The 25,607-nt window shown below is 36.5% G+C and overlaps 1 pseudogene; it reads left to right on the top strand.

The window, feature by feature from the left end:
- The first annotated feature begins 1,575 nt into the window (after positions 1 to 1,575).
- LOC141279420 (olfactory receptor 10J1-like) lies at positions 1,576 to 2,530 on the top strand (annotated as a pseudogene).
- Positions 2,531 to 25,607: the final 23,077 nt, after the last annotated feature.

Genomic DNA, 25,607 nt, shown 5'->3' with positions numbered 1-25,607 from the left:
GGACTGACTTTAACTTATTGTAGTATAACAGCTCGTCACAGCTGGAGTAGGTCTTCATAAGGTTGTGTTTGCTCTTCCTACCTTTGAGTTTCTTGGAAGAATTACAGGCTTCCCAGGGTGGAGGATACTAACCAGGTTATAGCAGCCATTCTTCTACCTCAAGACAGACTTCAACCAGAGCAGACAACACTCTAGCCCAGAGTTTCTCAGCAGTAGCCCTGCTGGTATTTGGAATAGGACAGTTCATCCTGGGGCGGGATCGTCACATGTATTGCAGGACATTTAGCACCATTAATGGCTAGCAGCACCCATGGCCATCACTAGAACAATTAAAAGCTCTAACAGACATTTTTTTATTTCACAGTAGAGGTGCCATACCACCCATGGCTGGACCGCTGCCTAGTTTATGCCCAGAGGCCTCCCAAAAGATAAACGTCTTTAGCCACATATTTTAGTGTCAAATTATTTTTCCTATTGGGAAATATATTCTGTTGCAGCTTTACTCTTTTTTTTTTTAGCATTCTTCATGTAAATGATTAACAGCTGGTTGCCAACTTCTCTTAAATAATTTTTTATAAACTTGAAGGAGGTCTCCATGCCTGCTAACCTTCCTCACTGATGTGATTTACCTTATGCAAAAAGCCTTTTTCTGAATATGCATAAGGAAATCAAAATATAATTTAAATATACCCTACAGGAGCTTACTGTCTAAAGGGACCAAAATGTGAAATATTACATGAATTGGACTGAGAGCTATCCTTCAACAAAATGATATATCTTTATTGTAACTCTGTTCTTTATATTCAGGGTCTGCTTTTGCTTTAGATGAGGGACACCTGAATCTGCTGCATCTTCCCTGGTATAATTGTTTACCTCTGCAGAGTAGGTGTATGCCTACTCACAAAGTTGAGTAAGGCTGTAAATCTGCCTTCTAGTTTAGGGAAGATGAAGATGTAGCATAGTTTACAATATACATGAGTGAGTGCTGTGAAGTGTCAGCTGACTTCCATCATTCAGACAGCAGTGGAGAGAGGATGGTGCTTGGTTAAGATTCACCTTCTCCTTCTTGAAAACAAGGTGAACATTTCTGAGTCTGCTTTGCTTCTGCTTCTTAAAGGATGTGCAAGGGGGTGATGCATAGTTTTGAAATAAAAGAAGTCTCCAGTCAATCCCTAAACAAACTGTTTTCAAGCATCAAATGAAAATTTCAGAATACAATATGCATTGATGGAGGGGAAGACATGCATTAGTCTTTGAAGAATGGGGACGATTTAAATAAGAGCAGGAAAAGAGGAAGGGCATTCCAGATGACAAGGAGGAAGAGTAGGTGAAGTGGGAATGTACATGGTTATACAGTGGGGGTGGGGGGAGGAAAATTAGATGATTCTATCATGCATAGGAAATTGTAATAGATGGCCACAGAACAAGAATATTTTAAGCAAAGTTAAGTAAATCCAAAGATCAACTTCAATCCACTGGGAAATGTATCCCCAGGTTTACAGCTGAGAATGAAGTTCAATCAATTTCAGAAATGTGATTAAACTGCTTTACTAAAATTATGCAACTTTTATTCTTCTACTTTTCCAATTTAGTGACCACCCAATGAAGAGGGAGAACCACACTCTCACCACTGAGTTTGATTTGCAAGGTTTCTCCAGCTTCCACGAGCACCAGCTCACTCTTTTTGTGGTATTTCTTACACTGTACATCTTAACCCTAGCAGGTAATATAATCATTGTGACCATTATCCGTATTGATCATCATCTCCACACCCCCATGTACTTCTTCCTCAGCATGCTGTCCACTTCAGAGACTATATATACATTGGTCATTCTCCCAAGGATGCTATCCAGCCTCGTGGGTATAAGCTGGTCTATCTCACTGGTGGTTGTGCCACACAGATGTTCTTTTTTGTAACCTTTGGGATCACTAACAGCTTCCTGCTCACAGCAATGGGATATGACTGATACGTGGCTATCTTCAACCCCCTGAGATACATAGTCATTATGAACAAGAGGGTGTGCAACCAGCTGGTGTGGAGGGCCTGCAGCATTGGGCTGATTGTGGCTATGACACAGGTGACACCTGTATTTAGGTTACTTTTCTGTGCAACAAAGGTGGCCCACTTCTTCTGTGACATCTGACCTGTGATGAAGCTATCCTGCATCGACACGACTGTCAATGAGATTCTGACTTTGATCATCAGTGTTTTGGTGCTCGTTGTGCCTATGGGTCTGCTCTTCATCTCTTAAATCCACATTATCTCTACAATCCTCAAGATCGCCTCAGCCGAGGGCAGAAAGAAGGCCTTTGCTACCTGCACCTCCCACCTCACTGTGGTCATGGTCCACTATGGCTGTGCCTCCATTGCCTACCCCAAGCCCAAGTCAGAGACACCAAGGATCAGGGTCAGCTAATCTCAGTGACCTCCACTGTGATCACCTCCCTGCTGAACCCTGTGGTGTACACCCCAAGGAGCAAAGAGGTCAAGGATGCTCTGCTCTGAGCCATTGGAAGGAAGCTTTCCTGACAATTTGGGAATTGTGCTTCTGAGGCTCTTAGCATCCATTCTAAGCAGAACTATGAGGAGAAGAGCCCCATGTACTTGGCTCCCAGAGACCTGGCCCATAAGGAGGAGGAGAAGAGAGGAACAGAAACAGCATCTAACCGGGAGTCTGAAAGCTTTAAATATAGCCCCTGGACAAAGTGCTGGCCCTGTTTTTGTGGATAATTAGGTAAACAAGGACAGGATATGCCTGAAGAAGAGGTCGAGGAGTAATGTGGACCAAGGATTTTTCATTGGCCTTTTGGTTTTCTTGTGGCTCTCCACTTAATGAAGACAACAGGGAGTCCCTTAGAAAAAACAGAATCAGGACACACATTCTTCCCTACAATCCCTTCCCTACAATCCCTTCCTTCCTACTTAAGAGCATGAGAATTGCTCAACTTGGAGTCTCTGTTGCATTCTGCTTGTACATGACATATCAAGTCATAAATCACTGTGTGGACAGGAAAAGTGGCCTCAGAATGAGATAGCCCAGGGGAAACAGATTTCCTCTCCCAGCTGCTTTAATTTATCCCAGTTTCTAGCAAAACTGTTTATTAAAGATGGTGACCACAGACAGTTTAATTAGAGATCCTAGCAATTCTAAATCTTGTCAGCCATATTAATAGCCATTTGAGGGCACATTCCAAGATCCTCCTGGGTCAGTTCAGCTGCTGTTAATTCAGAAAGCATGTAATGGGTAATAGGAATGAACCAGGCTGTGGGCTAGATCCTGGGGAAGGAAAGATGAAAAGAAACCTAATGCCTGGCTTCAAAAAACTCAACTCTAGTGGCAAAGACAATTTTTTTTTTTTTTTATTGCAGTACGCGGTCCTCTCACTGTTGTGGCCTCTCCCATTGTGGAGCACAGGCTCTGGGCGCGCAGGCTCAGCGGCCAAGGCTCACGGCCCAGCCGCTCCGCGGCATGTGGGATCTTCCTGGACCAGGGCACGAACCCGTGTCCCCTGCATCGGCAGGCAGACTCTTAACCACTGAGCCACCAGGGGAGCCCCACAAACATTTAAAGATATAGTTTCAATTCTTTATGTCAAGTGATATATACAAACGATCGAAGGGGAATGGGAGGGAGGGAGAGAAAGAAAGAGAAACTCTGTTGGAGATGCCAGGGAAGTCTTCAGAGAGGAGGTGATCTGTAATCTGGACTGGTTTTTAAACACTTACAGGAGACTTTCTGATGGGTAAATTGTTGAAGGAGAAGAATTCCAAAACAAAGAAATAATATTTCACATGTATGAAAGTTAAGAGAAATGTTCAGGAAATGGAATGTGACTTGGCATGCTGACGCCAGGGTACAAGAAAGGAAATGAAGGGAGATAAGACCAGAAGGTTGGCTGGAGTCAGATTGTAAAGGTCTTGTTTGCTGAACTAAGGAATTTGGCTTTAATTTTTAAACAATGGGAATCATCTAAGACTCAGGAAAACTCGGATTCAGTTTATGAGGCATCTATGTGAATTTTTGGCATCCTTATTGTCCTTACCTAGACCCACGGAGACATCTAAGAAGTTGTATGAATCTATAGACTCTAAGCTGAGAAAATCATGGGGGCAAAGAGAGTGAGACTAGAGTATTTAGAGGTCATACACAGAAATAATTATGCACTTATGATGAAGCTGAATCAGGCAATCACAGAGAGCAGGGGAGCAGAGGCTGATCAAGGAGTTTCACGTAGATTTGGGGTTTGGGATCCAAGTGAGCACCCAGTGAACAAGAACAAGGAACTAGCTGTCAAGTCAGTGACTAGGCTAGACCTCAGACTTGGGGTCACGATAGCTCCAGGACACAACTTCCACTAGAATTAAAGGGTGGGCTCAAAACTCAGAAAAGCCTTCAAAAGTAGATACAGAGACCCAAATAGCACATGTATCTGCTCTCCAGACCATAACAGAACTACCATGCCCTCTCTCAGGGTCTATAGAGGCAATGGTAAAAATCAAACTATACCTAAAATTCCCTAAGAATATAAGGTGGCTGAAAGAAATTAAGAGAAGTTGTTAACTGGCAAATAAAAGAAATGAATAATTAAAAGCAAAGTATTGCAGGCAAAGTGTTTGACAGTCATTCAGTAAACATACATAGAATCTTTACTATATGCCAGATACTGGGCTAGACATGGAAAATATCAAAATAATTCTGCACTAATCCTTGAATAAAGGAGCTCCCAGTCTAGCAGGGGACATGGGCTTATGCAGAACTCACCATAATACAATGTGATAGAGAAATGGACAAAATGTGCTTAATATTTATGACAAAGACATAAGCCTTGGGATATTTTTTTGTGATCTATATAAAGCTAATCTCATCAAGCCAGAAAGGGCCCTGCATACTGAGGTTCAGTGAAATAAATGTTTGTTACCTGGGCAATAAGGCTGTCTTGATCTAAGTATGGGGCCATCTCCTAAGGCCGAGGGCTATGTGGCTGTGGATGGCATCATGCAGAGTAACTTATCACTATGGACTTCTAGAACATTTATTACCCAGGTTTTCCAGAAAACTTGTTTGAATGGAATAGCTTCACAGTCACACACCATAGAATCATATGTTTTCAATAGCCCTTGTCACACCCCATCAAGTTCCCGGCCACAGAACTATATTTGACCTACTAAAGAGTTCCAGGCTCTCACTGAATATTTGGCTGGATTAAACAACCCGAGAGGAATCCTCCCTGTTCCCCAGGATTATTTCGGTTACTACTCATGCTCAAGATCATTTTATGGCAAGTAACTCTTCCATAATGTGGTCCTTAACACAAAACACTTTCCCAGACATTATCTCACTAGGTCCTCAGAACAATCCTAGGAAGGAGGCAGGAATAAGGCTCTCAAATCTACAGATAATAAGGTTAAGACAGAAAAGGGGTGAAGGCAGAATTGAACTTGTACCACCTTGCTGGCATTTTCTGTTTACCCAGAGTATATCACTACCCAAGGGCAATTCACAGTATGGATGGTAATGTACCAGAGAAATCAAGCTAAGCAAAATTCAAATTCCCCAGGACCTCAAACTTCCCAAATAAAGCAAAACCTCATCCCTGAACCTTTTTCAAAAGAGAAGAATCCTCTATGGAATAGCCACCTGGGATCCTCATTCTAGCCAATGCAGACCCCCAAAGGAAGAGCATTTCCAGCAGCAGTTCAAGCTGTAGTCTTATTCACATAGAACCAGTTAAGAGTTTAGGGAACATGAGTATCCACTTTCTCCAGTATTAAATCAAATCAGAGAAAAGCATTTGGAACTTCACAAGCAAACCTGGCCCTTACTTAAAGAGGTTAGGTCCAGTACTAAGTGCTGGGAATACAATAGTGAATTATGCTAAATATAATATATGTCATATATAAAATGCATACTATAATATATAAAATATAATATATAACATATATTTGGCAGACTGATGACTGCTAAATGAAAATTTTAAACAGGTAATGAGAGCACAGAAGTAAGAAAACTTTAGTTCTAATTAATGTTTTTGAATCAGAAATACAGGAAGACAAATTCAGGTTCTTGGCCAGTCACCCAGTTCACTTCTCCTTCATCATGTATCACACCCTATTAGCAGTAGAGAGTGAGACTATGTAGTAGAGAGATTTGAAGTCTCTACTGTGGCCAATAGCTCTTTTGCTTGTTAGAAAACCTCCAGCATCTCAAGCTTTAACTTTGGTAAGAAACTCAATTCCAACTCCAAGAAACATAAATATTCTTTATCTCTTTACTTTCCCACCCCTATTGAGCAAATCCTATTTGCTTAGCCAAATCTACTTCTCTTTGGAGGAGAGTTCTCTCTTTGTGAATGCTGGGACCCCATGGTGAACTTTGGTTTGGAGCCCATTTGTACCAGTCACCCACTGCAGCTGCAACATGAGGAACAAGACTTGAAGTCAGTAGACTGATTTCAAGCCCTGGGTCTCTCACTTATTAGCTCTGTATTCTTGGTTGAGTCACTTAAATTTCCTCTCAATTCCACAAGGTCTTGTGAGTGAATCTTTAACCACCATCTCATTCAGGGAAGTGTGGGGAGATGCAAGGCCTTTAGGATGAAAGTAAAAACGAGATGAGATGGAGGGAATGCAGGAGAGAATACTGAAATAGACTGCTGACTCATTTCTCTAGCCTTTCACTTGGTTGTTAACTTGTTTTTTAATTGAAGTACACTTGACATGTTATATCGGCTTCAGGTGTACAACGTAGTGGTTCAACGTTTATATACATTATGAAATAATCTCCACAATAAGTTTAACAACCATCTGTCATCATATAAAGTTATTACGATAGTGTTGACTGTATTCCCTATGCTGTACCTAACATCTCCATGACTTATTTATTGTATGACTGGAAGTTTATACCTCTTAATCCACTTCACCTATTTTGTCCATTCTCCTACCCCCATTCCCCTTGGCAACCACCAAGTTTTGTTTTCTGTAACTATGAATCTGTTTCTGTTTTGTTTGTTTACTTGTTTCGTTTTTTAGATTCCATATATAAGTGAAATAGTAAAGTATTTGTTTTTCTTGGCCTGACTTATTTCACTTAACATAGTACCCTTTATGCCCATTTATGTTGTTGCAAATGGCATATTTCATTTTTTTCATGACTAATATTCAGTGTGTTTGTGTGTGTGCGTGTATCACCTCCTCTTTATACTTTTGTCTGTCAGTGGGCACTTAGGTTGCTTCCATATCTTGGTTATTGTAAAATTATGCTGCAGTAAAAAAAGGGGTGCATATACCTCCTCAAATTAGTGTTCTCATTTTCTTTAGATAGATACCCAGGAGTGGAATTGCCGGATCATATAATAAATGTATCTTTAATTTTTTAAGGACTCTCTATACCATTTTCCATAGTGGATGCAATTTACATTTCCACCAAGTGTATAAGGTTTCCCTTTTCTCAACAACCTCGCCAACACTTATTATATTTACTATCTTTTTTTTAGAGTAGCCATTCTGACAGGTGTGAAGTGATATCTCATTGTGGTTTTGATTTGCATTTCCTGACAACCAGTGTTACTGAGCATCTTTTCATGTGGTCTGTTGGCTATCTGTGTCTCTTCTTTGGAAAAATGTCTATTCAGGTCCTCTATCCATTTTTCAATCAGACTACTTGTTTTTTTGTATTGAGTTGAATGAGTTCTTTGTACATTTTGGATATTAACCCCTTACCAGATATATCATTTGCAAATATTTTTACCCATTCAGTAGGTTGCCTTAATGTTTTGTTTATGGCTTCCATCACTGTGCAAAAGCTTTTTAGTTTGATATAGTCCCATTTGTTTATATTTAATTTTGTTGTTCTTGCCTGAGGAGACAGATCCAAAAATATACTGCTAAGACCAATGTCAAAGGGATTTTACTGCCTATGTTATCTTCTAGGAGTTTTATGGTTTCTGGTCTTATATTTAAATCTGTTATCCATTTTGAGTTTATATTTGTATACAGTATAAGAAAGTGATCCAATTTCATTCTTTTGCATGAAGCTGCCCAGTTTTCCCAACACCATTATTGAAGAGGTTGCCTTTTTCTCACTTTATATTCTTACCTCATTGGTCATAGATTGACCATATAAGCATTGGTTTATTTCTTGGCTCTCTATTCTGTTCCATTGATCTATGTGTCTGTTTTTATGCCAGTACTACACTATTCTGATTACTATAGCTTTACAGTGTAGTTTGAAATCGAGAAGCATGATACCTCCAGGTTTGTTCTTTTTCAAGATTTTTTTTGACTATCTGCAATCTTTTGTGTTTCCATACAAATTTTAGGATTATTTGTTATACTTCTGTGAAAAATGCTATTGGTATTTTGCTAGGGATTGCATTGAATCCGTAGACTGCTTTTGGTAGTATGGTACTTTTGACAAAATTATTCTTTCAATCCATAAACACATTATATCTTTCCACTTATTTGTACCATCTTCTATTTCTTTCATCAATGTCCTATAGTTTTCAGAGTACAGGTCTTTCACCTCCTTGGTTAAATTTATTCCTAGGTATTTTATTCTTTTCAATGCAATTGTAAATGGGTTTTCTTAATTTCGCTTCCTGATAGTTCAATATTAATGGATAGAAACACAACAGATTTCTGTATATTTGTATACTGCAACTATACTGAATTCATTTATTAGTTCAAATAGCATTTTGGTTCAGTCTTTAGGTTTTTCTACTTATAGTATCATGTCATCTGCAAACAATGACAGTTTTAATTTTTCTTCTCCAATTTAGGTTCCTTTTATTCCTTTTTCTTGTCTGATTGCTGTGGCTAGGACTTCCAATACTATATATATCAAATAAAAGTGGTGAGGTCTTCCCTGGTGGTACAGTGGTTGAGAGTCCGCCTGCTGATGCAGGGGACGCGGGTTCGTGCCCCGGTCCGGGAAGATCCCACATGCCGTGGAGAGGCTGGGCCCATGACCCATGGCCGCTGAGCCTGTGTGTCCAGAGCCTGTGCTCCACAATGGGAGAGGCCACAGCAGTGAGAGGCCCACGTACCACACACACACACAAAAAAAGTGGTGAGGTAGGTCATCCTTGCTTTGTTTCTGATATTTGAGGAACTGATTTCAGCTTTTCACCATTGAGTGTGATGTTGGCTGTGGGTTTGTCATATATGGTTTTTATTATGTTAAGGCATGTTCTCTCTACATCCACTTTGTTGAGAGTTTTTGTCATAAATGGATGTTGAATTTTGTCAAGTGCTTTTTCTGCACCTCCTGAGATGATCATATTATTTTTGTCCTTTGTTTTGTTAATGTGTTGTATCACATTGATTGATTTATGGATGTTAAGCTATACTTGCATCCCTGAAATGAATCCCACTTGATCATGGTATATGATGCTTTTAATGTATTGTTAAATTAGATTTGCTAATATTGTGTTGAGAATTTTTGCATCTAAGTTCATCAGGGATATTGGCCTGTAATTTTCCTTTTTTTGATAACTTTGTCTGGTTTTAGAAGTAGGGTAATGCTGGCCTAGTAAAATGAATTTGAAAGTATTGCTTCCTCTTCAATTTTCTAGAATAATTTGAAAAAGATCAGTATTAACTCTAGAATTTGGTAGAATTCAATTGTGAGGTCATTGGGACCTGGACTTTTGGTTTTTGGGAGTTTTTTGATTAACAATTTAATTTCATTACTATTTATCAGTCTATTAAGATTTTCTATTTCTTCATGATTCAGTCTTGAGAAATTATATATTTGTTGGAATTTAGCCATTTCTTCTAGGTTGTCTAATTTGTTGGCATATAATTGTTCATAATATTCTCATGATGCTTTGTATTTCCTTCATGTCAGTTGTAATTTCTCCTCTTTCATTTCTGATTTTATTTATTTGAGCTCTCTTTTCTTCTTGATGAGTCTGGCTAAAGGTATGTTGATTTAATTTATCTTTTCAAAGAACCAACTCTTAGTCTCATTGACTTTTTTCTATTGCCTTTTTAGTCTCTGTAATATTTATTTCCACTCTGATCTTTATTATTTCCTTCCTTTTATTAACTGTGGACTTTGCTTGTTCTTTTTTCTCTGGTTCCTTTATGTGTAAAATTAGATTGTTATATTTGAGATTTTTCTCATCTCATAATGGAGACCTGTATCATTATAAACTTCCATCTTAGAACTGAGTTTGCCACATCCCATGGATTTTGGAAAGTTGTGCTTCCATTTTCATTGGCCTCAGGTAATTTTTCCTTGGTTCTGTTTTTCAGAGGTTTTTTTGTAGTTGATTTCTAGTCTCATGCTTGTAGTCAAAAAGATGCTTGATATGATTTCCAACCTTCATTACATTTACTGAGACTTGTTCTGTGGCCTAGTGTGTGATCTATCTTGGAGAATGTTTCATGTGCATTTGAAAAAAAGGTGCATTCTTCTATTTTTGGATGGAATGCTTTGTATATATCTATTAAGTTCATCTTATATAATGTGCTGTCTAAGTCCAATGCTTCCTTATAGATTTTCTGTCTGAATAATCTATCCATTGATGTAAGTGAGGTGTTAAAGTCCCCTACTATTATTGTGTTAATGTCTATTTCTCTCTTTATGTCTGTTAATATTTGCTTTATGTATTTAGGTGCTGTAATGTTGGGCACATAGATATTTATATGTTATAACCTCTTGTTGGATTGATCCTCTTATTTATCTATTTTTTTATTTTTGGCTAAGTTGGATCTTCACTGCTGTGCAAGGCTTTCTCTAGTTGTGGTGAGCAGGGGCTACTTTTCATTGCAGTGTGCAGGCTTCTCATTGCAGTAGCTTCTCTTGTTGCAGAGCATGGGCTCTAGGTGTGCAGGCTTCAGTAGTTGTGGCATGTGGGCTGTAGAGCACAGACTCTGTAGTTGTGGTGCATGAGCTTAGTTGCTCCACTGCATATGGGATCTTCCCAGACCAGGCATCAAACCTGTGTCGCCTGATTTGGCAGGCAGATTCTTAACCACTGCACCACCAGGGAAGTCCCAGATTGATCCTTTTATAATTATGTAATGCTCTTCTTTGTCTCTTGTTACAGTTTTTGTTTTAAAGTCTATTTAGTCTGATATAAATATTGCTACTCCAGCTTTCTGTTTCCATTTGCATAAAATATTTTTTTATATCCCTTCACTTTCAGTCTGTTAGTGTCTTTAGGTCTAAAATGAGTCTCTTGTAGGCAGCATATAGATGGGTCTTTTTTTTTTATCCACACAGCCATCCCATGTCTTTTGATTGACACATTTAGTCTATTTACATTTAAAATAATTATTCTTAGGTATGTGCTTATTGACATTTTGTTAATTGTTTTCTAGTTGTTTTGTACTTCTCTGTTTCTTTATTCTTCTCTTGATCTCTTCCCTTGTAATTTGATGACTATCTTTAGCTTTATGTTTGATTTCCTTTCTTTTTTTGTATATCTATTAAAATATTTGGTTTGTGGTTATCATGAGGTTCATATATAACAACCTACACATATAGCTGTCTATTTTAAGTTAATGATCTCTTAAGTTCAAATACATTCTAAAAGCCCTATTTTTCCCTCCCCTCCACCATCACATTTTATGTTCTTAAGTTCAGATTTTATATCTTTTAGTTTTGCGTATCCCTTAACTACTTATTGTACATATAGGTTATTTTACTACTTTTACCTTTTAACCTTCATATTACCTTTGTAAGTAGTTGGTTCATTATATTTACCATATGTTTGCCTTTACCAGTGAGACTTTTTCTTTCATAATTTAATTTCTAGTTGTGTCCCTTGGGTGTTTTTCACTACTTTGTCTTTCAGATCACTGATCTGTTCTTCTAGATCATCTAATATACTGTTGATTCCCTCTAGTGTATTTTTCAATTCAGTAATTGTGTTCTTCTGCTCTGATTGGTTCTCTTTTGTATTTTCTTTTTGTTGAAGTTCTCACTGTGTTCATCCATTTTTCTCCCCAGTTTTGTGAGCAACTTTATGATCATTATCTTGAACTCTTCATTGGGTAGATTGCTTATCTCTATTTTGTTAAGTTCTTTTTCTGAGGTTTTGTCTTGTTCTTTCATTTGGAACATACTCCTCTATCTTCTCATTTTTCCCAATTCTCTATGTTTATTTCTTTGCATTACATCCATTACCTCTCCTGATCTTAGAGAAGTGGACTTATGTAGAAGATCTTCTACAGAGCCCAGGAGCACACACCCCCTGCTACCAAAGCTGGATGCAGCAGGGGTGTTCCCTACATGGGCAGCATATGCCTTTCCGGTGTGGCAGGGCTGACTGTTGCAGACACGTTAATATGCAGGGCTGGCCCCCAGCTCATCTGACTGCAAGATCCTGCCTCATGTAGTTGATGTGGGCATGCTGGTGGGTGAGGCATGTCCCCAGTATGGCTGGTTGTGAGGCCCAGTAGCATGCTACTGCAGCACATGCACTGGTGGACAGGGAAGGACCCTGGTGTGAGTGGCTGTGTGGCACAGCAGCATGCAACAGCAGCAGGCTCACTAGTGGCCAGCATTAGCCCCTGACATGGCTACCTGTGAGGGATGGCCATGTGCAACTGCTGCCCATGTGCATGACTGGTCATGTTGTTGCTGGTGTTCTATTAGTGCAGTTCTCTGGTGGGCAGGGCAGGCCCCCAGTGCAGTTGGCAGCAAGGCCCAGCATCACCTGACTACCACAGGCATGCTGGTGGGTGGGGCAGGCCGCCAGTGTTAATAGGCTAGAGGGAGAATTCCAAAATGGTACCTGTCAGTACCAGTGTCATCATGGTAGAATGAGATCACAAAAATGGCTGATGTCAGCAACTCAATCATCAGGGGTAGTCCCAGCTGCTTCTTGTTTCTCTGGGAGGCTCTCCAAGATCAGTGAGTGGGCCTGACCCCACTACCTTTCAAACTGCTGCCTTTGTGCTAGGACTCAGAGCAAGTGAGGTTTTGCATGCATTGTTAAGAGTGGAGTCTTAAATTCCTACAGCTCTCCTGAACATAAGCCCTGCAGTTTTTCAAAGCCAGGTATTTTGGGGCTTGTCTTCCTGGTCCTTGACACCTGGGCTGGGGATCCCAATGTAAGGACTGGACTGCTTGCTCCTTGGGGAGGACCACCATGGTTTTGATTTTCCTCCTATTTGTGGGTCACCACATTGGGAGTGTGGGTGCTAACTAGACATTTTCTCTGTGCCTCCTGTTTTGTTGCAGCTCCTTCTTTATATCTTTAGTTGTGAAAAATCTTTTCTGCTAGTCTTCAGATCACTCTTAGAGATAGTTGCTCTTTAAGTAGTTATAATTTTGGTATGCCCATGGGAGGAGGTGAACTCAGGATCTTCCTACTCTACCACCTAGATCCAGAGCCCCTGTAACTTCTTGATTTAGTATATTTATAATACAGAACAATGTAGACTCTAGGATTTTTCTTACTGGGGAAGTCTAACTAAAGTTCTTATTTCTAATCAAACTAAGAATGAATGGATACTAGTGTTTACTCCATACAAATTTCTTTAATCAGAGGAAAATGAACTTGGAAGTTGTCACTCCATCCTTATAGCAATAAAAGCTGGACAAACTGAAAGTCAAGAACTTTTCTTGGACGTACCAGAGAACTAAGGTTGTAGGTCAAACTGCCACCTGGATATCTAGACAGATGACTACATCCAGAGAGACACAGTTGAAATATTCTTATCTGATGCAGGAACCACTAAAGCCATAAATCAGAATTCTTAAATGGTAATTTCAATGAACTGCTGCAGGCTGAATATAGACTAACTTGAAAGTGAACAGCTCCTGGGAGTTGCAATCTTAGGGGAGCCCCCACACTTTCATGCATCTTGCCTTCAGGAACCCTACCAGATTCTCATAGTGAAGATTCAAGGATGATCCCTTCATGGCTCTAGCAGGGGGAAGGGAAGAGTAATTACTGTAAAATATATTCAGATCCTTCTCCATAACAAAGACCTACAATGTCAGGGAAAACAACCTTGCTAGAGCCTTATCACAGGTTCTAGAAGGAAATTCCTCCATCCAATGAACTCCAGCCCTTACTGTGTCAATGAAGTGGGTGGGGTGGGGAACAAAGTTAACAGAGCTCAGGAATTCAAGGAAATATATAGGGAATTCCACAGATGGGGAAGGGAGTGAGGACCTGGAGAAAATACTGGAGAAACACAGGTGAAGGTCATGACCCTGAAACACTGGCCCACTTAAAGTTTGAAATTGAACAGGAAGAAAATAGAATAACCTTTTCCCTACACCTTACCACCATACCAACAGGGGTTCAGTGAAATAACAGTGAATTACAACAGAGAGGGCTGCAAGACACAGACTATACAAAGAGAGAAAACAACAAGGACACTAGAGGAATTTGAAGCCCCTGGCCAGATTAATATAAATCCTCCCTTTAAAACATTAAAATCCTATTTATATCACTTCCTGTTACTCAGTATAACACGACTAGCTTATAACAAAAAATTACCAAGTCAATCTGAAAGAAAAGAAAAACAGTCTGAAAAGATGAATCAAGCATCAGAGTCAGATATATCAGAGATTTGGAATTATCAGAGAATTTAAATAACTATGGGAATTTAAAATATATGTTAAGGGTTCTAAAGGGAAAAGTAGACAGTATGCAAAAACAGATGGTTAATGTGAGCAGAGAGAAAGTCTACAAAAGGATAAAAATAAATCCTATAAATCAAAAACAAGGTAATAGAAATGAAGAATACCTTCCATGTGCTTATGATTAGACTGCACACCACCAAGGAAGGGATTAGTGAGTTTGAAAATCTGTCAGTAGAAACCTCCCAAACTGAAATGTAAACAGAAAAGAAAGGAAAAAAAAAAACATAACATCAAAGAACTGTGGGATATACAAAAAAAATAACATATTTGTAACTGGAATAACAGGAGGAGAAGGAATAATACAACAGAAGATACACTTGAAGTAATATTGCCTGGGAACTTTCCAAAATTGATAACAGCCATCAAACTACAGATCCAGGAATCTCAGAGAACACCAAACAGGATAAATACGACCCCTCCCCCAAATAAAAACAAACAAACAAAACACTTAGGGATATTATATTCCAACTACAGAAAACCAAGGACAAAGAAAAAATCTTGAAAGAAGTCAGAGGGAAAAACAAACACCTTACCTATAGAAGAACAAGGATAAGGATTAATACAAATTTCTTGTCAGAAATCATATAAGCAAGAAGAAGGTAGAGTAAAATATTTAGTGTTCAAAGGAAAAAGCCATCCACTTAGATATTTATACAGAGAAAAATTATTCTTCAAAAGTGAAAGAGAAATGAAGACTTTCTCAAACAAAAACTGAGAGAATTCATTGCCATCAGACCTGCCCTTTAAGAAATGTTAGAAGTTCTTCCTGAGGAAGAAAAATGATATAGATAAGCATAAAGGATCAACCTAAACAAAGGAAGAGTATAGAAAATAAATAAAAGTACATAAAATATAATACTTTATTTTCTTATTCTTAGTTGATCTAAAAGATAACTACTTGTTTAAAGCAAAAACAGTAGCAATTAGTGGAATGAATGAAAGGAATGTCACAAGGGACAGAAGGGAGTAACTGGTAATACTCTGCATAACATGTGAAGCAATACAGTGTTATTTGAAGATGGAGTTAGATCAGTTAAAAGTGTATACATAATATAAATCCCAGGGTAACTATTAAAAATGTTTTCAGAAGAAAAATTGGTATGCTAAGAGAAGAGACAAAATTGAATCACATAAAATGCTCAATTAAAATCACAGAACACCAAAAAGAGGGAAAAAAGAAACAAAGAATAAATGTAATGAATAGAAAATAGTTACAAACATGGTAGATATTAACCCAAAAATATCAATTCACTTTAATTGCTTTAATACATCAAATAAAAGACAGATCATCAGAGTGGATTTAAAAAATAGGACAAATCTATAGGTTGTTTACAAGAAAGCCATTCAAATAGCTTAAGGAGATAAAGAAAAAGATATGACAGGCTAACACTAATCAATAGAAAGATGCAGAAACTGTATTAATTTCAGACAAAGTAGAATTCAGAACTAGGAAGATTATCTAGAATAAAGAGTATTACATAATAATAAAGAGATATATTCTACAAGAAGACATAGCAATATTAAATGTGTATGTACCTAATAAAAGGGCATAAAAATATCAGTACATGAGGAAAAACTTAGAAAAGAGAAAGAGACAAATCTATACTATTATAGTTGAACACTTTACCTTTCTGTCAATAATTGATAGACTAAGCAGGCAAGACATTATTAAGGTACAGAGGAACTAAACAGAACTATCAATCAATTTTATCTTAATAGTTGACATTTATAGGATTGACATTTATAGAATTCTCAATCTAAGAACAGTGAAATACAAACTCTTCTTAAGCTCACATGTAATATTCACCAAGACAGACCACATTCTGGGCCATAAAACACAAGTTAACTAATTTGAAAGAACAGAAATCACACTAAGTATATTCTCAGACCAAAATGGAATTAAACCAGAAATCAACAACAGAAGAATAGCTGGAAAATTCCCAAGTACCCCAAAGATTTCAAAATTTCTAAATAGCTCATGAGTCAAAGAAGAAGTCTAAAGAGAAATTTTGAAAATATATTTTGAAATTAATTAAAATAAAAATAAAAGTTATCAAGATTTGTGGGTTGCAGAGAAAGCAGTGCTTAGAAGGAAATTATAGAATTAAATTCATACATTAGAAAAGAAGAAAAAATAAGCATCAATAACCTAAGTCTTGTCTTAGTAAACTAGAGAAAGAAAAGCAAATTAATCCTAACACAGGCAGAAGAAATAATATTAGAGCAAAAAGCAATAAAATTGAAAACAGAAAAATAATACAGAAAATCAACAAAGCCAAAGCTGGTTATTTGAAAAGATCAATAAAATTGATAAACCTATGGCCAAGCTAACCAAGAAAAGAGAAAAGACACACATTAACAATATCAAATGAAGGTGGGGTCATAACTACTGACCCACTGATATTAAAAGAATTATAAAGGAATATGAAAAACTCTTTGTCCAGAAATTTGATAACTTGGATGAAATAGGTCAATTCCTTGAAAGACACAAAGTACTACAACCCCTGTGAGAAGAAATAAAGTGAATAGCCTTATATATGTTAAAGAAATGAATTAATAATTAATTGCTTTCCAAAAATTAAAGTGCCAGGCTCAGATGGTTTCATGGATAAATTCTACCAAATAATTAAGGAAGAAATAATACCAATTTTCCACAATCTCTTCTAGGAAGCAGAGGCAGAGAGAACACCTCCTAAGTAATTCTACGAGGCTAGTATTACCCTAATACCAAAACCAGATACAGACATCAAAAACAAAAAGAAAAAGAAAGGAAAAGTAAACAGCTGACTAATACTTCTCATCAATATTAATGAAAAAAATCAACAAATATGAGCAAGCTGAATCCAACAATGTATGAAATAAAGTATACATCATGACCAACTGTGATTTATTCCAGGTATTCAAGGCCAGTTCAAGATTTGAAAATCAATCAATGTAATCCACCAAATTAGGGGGCTAAGAAAGAAATTATATGATATCAATTGATACAGAAAAAGCATTTAACAAAAGTCAATATCCATTCCTGAAGTAAAACTCTCAGCAAAAGAGGAACTGACAGAGGAAATTTCTCAGTTTGATAAAGGACATTTTTAATAACTTACAGCTAACTTCATACTTAATAATGAGATATTGGATGCTAGCCTCCTAGATCAAGAACAAGACAAGGATGACCCCTCTTGTCACCCATATTCAATGTCATATTAGAAGTCCTACCTTGTGCAATAAGACATTGCACATATTAGAAGTCCTACCTTGTGCAATAAGAAAAAGAAATAAAAGGTATACAGATGGGCAGGAAGAAATAATACTGTCTTTATTCACAATTGACATGATTGTTTATTTAGAAAACCCCAAAGGATCTACAGAATTCTTCCTGAACTAATGAGTATGGCAATATCATAGAATAAAAGGTCAATATACAAAAGTCAGTTGTTTTCTTATAAAGCACCAATGAAAAATCAAAATCTAAAAAAAATTTACAAAAATGTCAAAAATAATAAAATACATATAAATCCAACAAAAATCTATAGGATCTTTATGTGAAGACTATAAAACACTGATAAGAGAAATCAAAATGATCTAAACAGACAAAGACTATGTTCCTGGATTAAAAGACTTATTAAGATGTCAGTTCTTTCCAACTTGATCTATAGCTTCACACAATCCAAATCAAAATCTCAGTAAGCTATTTTATAAGTAACAAACTGATTCTAAACTTTACATGGAAAGGTAAAATATATAGACAACACAATACAGAAGAAAAAACTTGAACTGAAAACTACCTAATTTCGAGGCTCACTATAAAGGTACAATATTCAAGACTGAGTGGTACTGGTGAAAGAAAATATAGATTAATGGAACAGAACAGAAATTCCAGAAATGACCTACAAAAAATATAGTCAACTGATATTTTTGCAGAGGCAATTCAGTGGCAAAATGATAATCTTTTTGACAAATGGTGCTGGAATGGTTGAATACCCATATATCAAAAACAACAACAAAAACTCCTAGATACAGGTGTTACACCTTAGACAAAAATTAACTCAACGTGGATCAGAGATTTCAAATGTAAAATGCAAAAACTATAAAACTTTTACAAGAAAATATAGGAGAAAATTTCTTTAACCTTGGGTTTGGGTATGACTTTTTAGATACACCTGTAAAATTATGATCCATGAAATAAACATGGTAAGTTGGACTTTAATAAAATTGAAAACATCTTGTGAAAGACACTGCTAAAAGATGGTAAAACAAGTCACAGACTAGAAGAAATATGAAATATTTCCAAAACATTTATCTGATAAAATACTTCTATCCAAAATATACAAAAAACTCTTAAAACTCAGCATTAAGAAAACAAGCAATCCAATTTAAAAAATGGGCAAAAGAGCTGACAGCTCATAAAAGAATATCTACAGATGGTATAAACATATGAAAAGATGCTCAGCATCATTTTTCATTAGGGAAATGCAAATTAAAACAGCAGTGAGATATCATTACAAACCTATTAAAATGACTAAAATCCAAAAGAGTGATAACAACAATTCCTGGTGAGGATGCAATGCAGCAGAAACTCTCATTCACTGAGGGTTGAATGTAAAATGGCATAGCCACTTTGAAAGAGAGTTTGACAGTTTCATTCAAAAGCAAATATATTATCACTATATTATCCAGCAACCACACTGGTAGGTATTTGTCAGGTGAACTAAAACTTCTGTCCACACAAAAACCTGCACACAAAGTTTATAGTTGCTTTCTTCACAATTGTCAAAAACTGGAGGCAACCAAGATGTCTTTCAATACGTGAATGAGTAAACAGTTGTACATCCATACAATGAAATACTATTCAGAGATTAAAAAAAAATTAATGAGCAATCAAACCATTGGAAGACATGGGTATATCTTAACTGTATATTGCTAAATGAAAGAACCCAGGCTGAAATAGCTATACATTGTATGGTTCCATTTATATGACAGTGTTCAAAAGGCAAAACTGAAGAGACTACAAACAGATAAATGGTTGCCAGGCATTTGAGAAGGAAGGAAGGTTAAACAGAAGCATATGGAATTTAGTGACACTATTCTGTATGATACTATAATGGTGGATACATGACACTATACATTTGTCAAACCCATAAAACTTTGCAGTAGAGTGAACCTTAATGTAGGAAAATGAAAGAAAAATCATTTAGGAAATTGAGATCCCAGAATGCAATGCAAGCTGAAGAAAAATAATCTAACTGTATTACAGATGTACAAAACAACCTCACTGAAGGAGGCAAGGGAAAGGTTCTAACTGAAGTATTTTGGAAATGAGTGAAGTCTGTAGGACTAAAGGCAAAAGGAACTACACATAAGCACTCTCTTCTAATGTTTAAAACTGTTTCCCACAGGGGTTCAGGTTAAGAATTCTTAAAGTGCTATAAATTTATACTGGAATTGAACAATTAAAATATGGATGCCAGATGGTGGAAACCAGATTTTTCACTGTTAGGGTGGGAAGTTACAGACAAGCAAGAGGAGAAGGCTAGAATGATCTACATGGTAATGGCTTATGGAAGCCCAGATCTTGGTTTCTAACACCAATTTCCAATAAGAGGAATTATCCTTAGATAAATGGTTGGTTGTAGAACTAGGTCAGTAAATATACACAATGAGCCTGCAGCATCTTGTAGTGCCTAAAAGTAAGAAAGTGTTAAAACAGACAACTCAATGATTTCGGTTTTGTCAAAGGGACAGAAGAGCCAACTGAAAGAGCTTCCAATAGCCAAAACTGGAACAATCTAACATATAAAGTAGTATTGGATTATAAACCAAAAGATAAAATAAATAACCACAAGTTCATACTGAAATGGCATAAATAAATTACTGAATAAATAAGTGGGGGAGAAGAGATGAATCTCCTGGGCAGAACTCCAAATAATTTTTACACATACTCCACCCTCAAGGAAGTGGAGCATAACTTCCTCTTATTAAGAGTGAACTGTACATAGTGATTTTCTTCCAAAGAGTACAATTAAACAGTGAGATAAAAAGAGTAACTTAATTCAGAAATCTATAAAACACTACCTCATCCAGGTAATCAAAATTAACATCAACAGTGATAAGTCATATTGATAGCATGTTCCCTAAATACAATGTGATAGGAATGGCACTTTTTCTCTGTGGTCTTTCTCCCAAAATCTATAACACCTGGTAATTTTCCTTTCCCTGAAGTTTACTTTAACTGGTATTAATATAGACACTCCTATATTCTTTTGATTGATTTTTGCATTATTATTATCTTCCATCCTTTTATTTTCTACTGGCCAGTATCATATTTAAAGTTAGTTTCTACTAGACAGCATATGATTGGGTCATGTTATTAAAGCCACTCTACTGATCTCTGTTTTAACGTGGTATATTTAGAATATATTTATACCATTTACATTTAATGTAATTATTGACATGTTAGGTCCAAGTTCACTATTTTATATTTTGTTTTGCATTTTATCTGTTTTTTTTCTTTTTCATGCTTTCCTGTGTGTTAATTTAACATATTTCAGAATTCCATTTTGACTTTTCTATAGCATTTTGAGTGTATCTCTTTATATAGTTCTTTTAGTGGCTGCTCATTAGGTAAACAACAAAGAATGGAGTTGATAGATCATATGGTAAGTATACATTTAACTTTATAAGAAACTGCCAAACTGTTTTCCAAAGTAACTGCACCAATTTGCTTTCCCAATATGAATTCCAGTTGCTCTCCATTCTTGTAAGCTGTTGGTATAGTCACAATTTTTTAGTTTAGTGATTCTGACAGGTATGCAGTTGTAGTATAGTGGTTTTACTTTGTATTTCTTTAATGGGTAATAACATTGAACAACGTTTCATGTATTTATTTGTCATTCTTATATCTTTTTGGTGTGGTGTCTGTTTAAATATTTTGACATTTTTAATTGGATTGTCTTCCTACTCTTAAATTTTGAGAGTTTTTTATACAGTCAGCCCTTGAATGTGGGGGATTAGGGGTGCCCACCCTCCACACAGTCAAAAATCTATATATAACCTTGAAGTCTGCCCTCCGTATCTGTGGTTCCACATCTGTGGATTCAACCTACCATGGATCATATAGTACCGTAGTATGTATTTATTGAAAAACATCCACGTATAAGTGGACCCCCACAGTTCAAACTAATGTGTTCAAGGGTCAACTGTGTATTTTGGATACAAGCCTACTGTGAGATATGTTATTTGAAAATATTTTATTCCAGTGTGCTGTTTGTCTTTTACTTCTCATTAGTTACTTTGACTAAGCATTTCTTAAAATTTTTGATAAAGTTCTGTTTAATAATTTTGTGTTTAATGATTATGTTTTTAGTATTGTGTCTGAAAACTTGTTGCCTAACTCCATTTCATGAAAATTTTCTAATAAAAATTTCATAGTTTTAGGTTTTACATATAGTTCTAGGATATATTTGTGTCAATTTTTGTATAATATATGAGGTTTGGGTCAAGGTTCACTTTTTTACATATGGGTATCTAATTGTTCCAACATCCTTTGTTGAAAAGTTTATCCTTCTATGAAGAGCAATATGGAAGTTCCATAAAAAAAAAAAAAACAAAAATAGGACTACTATGTGATCCTGCAATCCCACTCCTGGGCATATATCTGGAGAAAACCATAAATTGAAAAGATACATGCACCCCAATGCTCACTGCAGCACTACTTACAATAGTCAAGACATGGAAGCAACCTAAACGTCCATCGACAGATCAATAGATAAGAAGATGTGGTATATATATATATATACAACAGAATATTATTCAGCCATAAAAAAGTGAAATAATGCCATTTGCAGCAACATGGATGAACCTAGAGATTATCTTACTAAGTGAAGTAAGACAGACAGACAAATATCAGATGATATTGCTTATATGTGGAATCTAAAAAAAAAGAGAGATACAAATGAACTTAATCTACAAAACAGAAATAGACCCACAGACATAGAAAACAAACTTATGGTTACCAAATGGGAAAGGAGGGAGGGATTAATTAAGAGTTTGGGATTAACAAATACACACTACTATATATAAAATAGGTAACCAACAAGGGCCTACTGTATAACACAGGGAACTATACTCAATATTTTGTAATAACCTATAAGGGAAAAGAATCTGAAATCACTTGGCTGTACACCTGAAACTAACACAACATTGTAAATCAACTATACTTCAGTAAAATTTTTTTTAATTTTATCCATCCTCCAGTGAATTTCTTTTATACTCCTGTCAAAAATCAATTCTACATATTTGTATAATATTGACTATTCTCATTCAGGAATATCTCTCTTCTAAGATCTACCCCCACCCCCCCCCACACACACACAACATCTCTTGTGTAATGCTTCATTTTGTCTTCATTTGGTTCAATTATTTAGGAATTTTAGCAACAAACAGGCCCTATGCTGACTTCTCTGCAGTATATATGTCTCTGCAGTATTCTCAAAAGAGTGGAGAAACTTCCTCAACCTGCATTGCTCCTTATTACCTGAAAGCAGAGACAGACTTGCTTATGCATGCCCTTCATAAAACCAGCTTGTCCTGCAGCCCCTTTTCCAGATATCACACAAAAATATAGAAAACATGACATCCCTCTCCACTCTTCCTTCACCTCCTCCATCCCTATACAAAACCCTTCACAGAAGTTCTTTCACATACAAACTGTTTTATGTAAATGGATTCCTGTGGGCCTGACCCTGACATGTCTGAATCCCAATGGAAACACAACTTAGCCTCAAAATGAGACCCTCATACTACATTCAGAATATTTTTCCATGTTTTCAAAATGTCATCAATAATGGGCTTCCCTGGTGGCACAGTGGTTGAGAGTCCACCTTCCAATGCAAGGGACACGGGTTCGTGCCCCAGTCCGGGAAGATCCCACATGCCACGGAGCGGCTGGGCCCGTGAGCCGTGGCCAAGCCTGTGCATCCAGAGCCTGTGCTCTGCAATGGGAGAGGCCACAACAGTGAGAGGCCAGCGTACCACAAAAAAAAAAAAATGTCATCAATAATGAGACGACTGGAGCTTGAACCAAAGTGATGAGAGCAAGAATGGAGAGGAAATGTTACTACAAAGGATAAACCAGGCTCTAGTCCCAGATTCAATACGAAGCACAAGGAAGAAGGTGAAATGCAAGCAAGATCACTCATCCTCAGTGGAAAAGCATGAGGTGATTCATAAAAATATGAAATATGGGTGAGTTCAGTTGTAAATACACATTGAGTATGAGATGATTATAGACTTTAAGTGGAAATATTCTGCGGAAAGTTGGAAATGTAGATGAGAACCTCTGAGAATATAAAATGGGGAGCTGTCACCATAAGGTGAAAAAGTTAAGCTGTGAGAATGAATGATTTCTCCGAGGGAGAAATCAGATAGAGAGGAAAACAAAAGACCAAGGATTGAACTTTGAAATTAATGAGTAGCGTTCAAGTGGCTCACTATAAAGCCTGGGTGGCAAAATGTGTCAATTTAAGCAGAAAAGGGCTAATTGAAAAGGGGCAAAGAGCTTTCCTCTGCTGCAGGCATCAAATTAATTTTAGTTTTAATATTTTTTTTATTTGTTTGTTTTGCTTTGTATGTGTTGTTGTTACTGTTGTGTGTTTCTCTGCTACTGATGCTCAGTAGCATCACTATCTCTTGACCTTGCCTTGCTTTATCCTCTTGAAAAGGAAGGAAACTTTCTGATATCCATGGTCTAGGAAAGCCAGAATACTGAAATTTTACACTAACAACAACGATACGATACCCTGTAATAATCATTTTCCAATTTTACCCTTTCAAAAAAGAGATCATCCCTGCTTTCAGCAGTTATATGGCTACCAGATATTTTCTGATTAATTATTTGCATCTACACACAAGTATTCCTTGCAAAACAACCCTAACAGATTACTTATATATCCAGGAACTCCACAGATTACACACAAGGTTTTCAAAGCAAAGTTTTCAAAATAAGTGCTTAGTTTTCCAATTATAAAGTAAAATATGCCCATTCTGGAAAAGTTAAGATGATATAAAAATACATAAGTATACTGGAATGATTCAAAAATCCAACTAACTGGACATCACAGTAAGCACATTTCCTATAGTCTTTTTTTAAATATTACTGAGATATATTTTGTATAAAAAGTCACATTGTTTTTTCACTTACTATAGTAAAAGCTTTTTTCTATACTATTACAGACTCTTCATAAGTACTTATAATATTTAAAGGCTTCAAAATGTTCCATCGTATAGCTGTCCAATATTTTTAGTCATTAATTATGTTTTAGCACTTGGACTTCCATTTCATTTTTCTTCAGTACAAAAAAAAATGTAGGAAATTATGGGCTCTAATTTTTAAAATAATCCATTTTGAGTCATCCTCACATGAAACAGATTTAATATGAATACCAATTTCAGTTAAATGCAAAAAGATGATGTTTCACGGGATTCTAATATGTTCAGGTTTTCTCTGCATATGAAATTCCCACAGTGCACAAAAATGGTCCAATGATTTTTTTTTCTGGGTAATGATTACAAACCTAGAGTTAATCCTTCCCTTCAGTGTATTAACCCCAAATCTCTCTTCTAATAACTCTACTTCCTTTCCCTTAAAAAATATCATCCAAATTACTTTCAACCATTGTCTGCCATAAAGTTCACTTTTGGCTTTTGCTTATTTACAGGTATCCTATACAGTGATGAGAGAACATCTATCTTTATTATATTCAAGTACACAGATCAATGTGCCTAGTGCTTTAAGAAATTATCTTAAGACTTTCCTGATGTTTGCTTCTGGGACTTGATTCTAATGAAACATGCACACTGGGGCTGGGGTATGTGGAATTCTAGGCAGATGGTTATGACTGTGAGTTAAAAATTAGCTGACCAACAGTTTGGAAAAATTTTTCAACTAAAGCAATTTTTACAACAAGCAATCTGAGAATAAATATCAATAGTTTCGAAGCA

This window comes from Tursiops truncatus, chromosome 1, assembly GCF_011762595.2.
Source record: "Tursiops truncatus isolate mTurTru1 chromosome 1, mTurTru1.mat.Y, whole genome shotgun sequence".
Taxonomy (NCBI): domain Eukaryota; kingdom Metazoa; phylum Chordata; class Mammalia; order Artiodactyla; family Delphinidae; genus Tursiops; species Tursiops truncatus.
This window is presented reverse-complemented; position numbering and strand designations above follow the sequence as displayed.